Here is a 743-nt window from a genome sequence, read left to right on the forward strand (position 1 = left end):
CAGCCAACGCCAACATCCCCATGCTGCCTGCTGCCACAAAAGTGCCATGTCCACCCATCATGGCCACAGATCCCATCCCTGAGACCATCTGCACTGCGGAGGAGGCTGCATGCAGTGATAACAGTGCCCCAGCCTTTGGGTGGTGGGTGGGCACGGGTGTACAGCTTCCCTACCCAATACACCTTCTTTCCTATTTTGTTTACAATATGCCCATCACCATCTTCAACTCCATCATCATCCTCTGAGTCTGGGGGCAGCGGAATGCTCCTGCGCATGCACAGATTGTGCAGCATGGCACACACAAGCGCAATTTTACCCATCTTCACCCGGCTGTAGAGCAGTGATCCGCCAGATCTGCTCAAGCAGTGGAACCCGGCCTTCAGTAGGCCATATGTCCTCTCAACCATGCCACGTGTGCGGACGTGTGCCCTGTTGTACGCCTCCTCATGCCTGTTCCTTGGCCTCCATACAGACGTCATCAGCCATGGCGAGAGTGCATATCCAGCATCACCTACATGGGGGCCTGTGCATTGGCAGTTGTACTCACCCAATAGCCATGTGTTTTGTCCAGCGTAGCATTCCATGTACCATGGCAATGTCGAATTCCGCAGGACCATTGAGTCATGTGTTGACCCCGGGAAACGTGCACAGCAATGTGTTGTCACTTGTCCGGCGTCACATACCATCTGTGCATTCAGTGAGTGGTACAGTTTCCTTTTGCGGTACACCATCTCCATTGCATG

This window comes from Ambystoma mexicanum, chromosome 12, assembly GCF_040938575.1.
Source record: "Ambystoma mexicanum isolate Mex_15411 chromosome 12, UKY_AmexF1_1, whole genome shotgun sequence".
NCBI lineage: Eukaryota > Metazoa > Chordata > Amphibia > Caudata > Ambystomatidae > Ambystoma > Ambystoma mexicanum.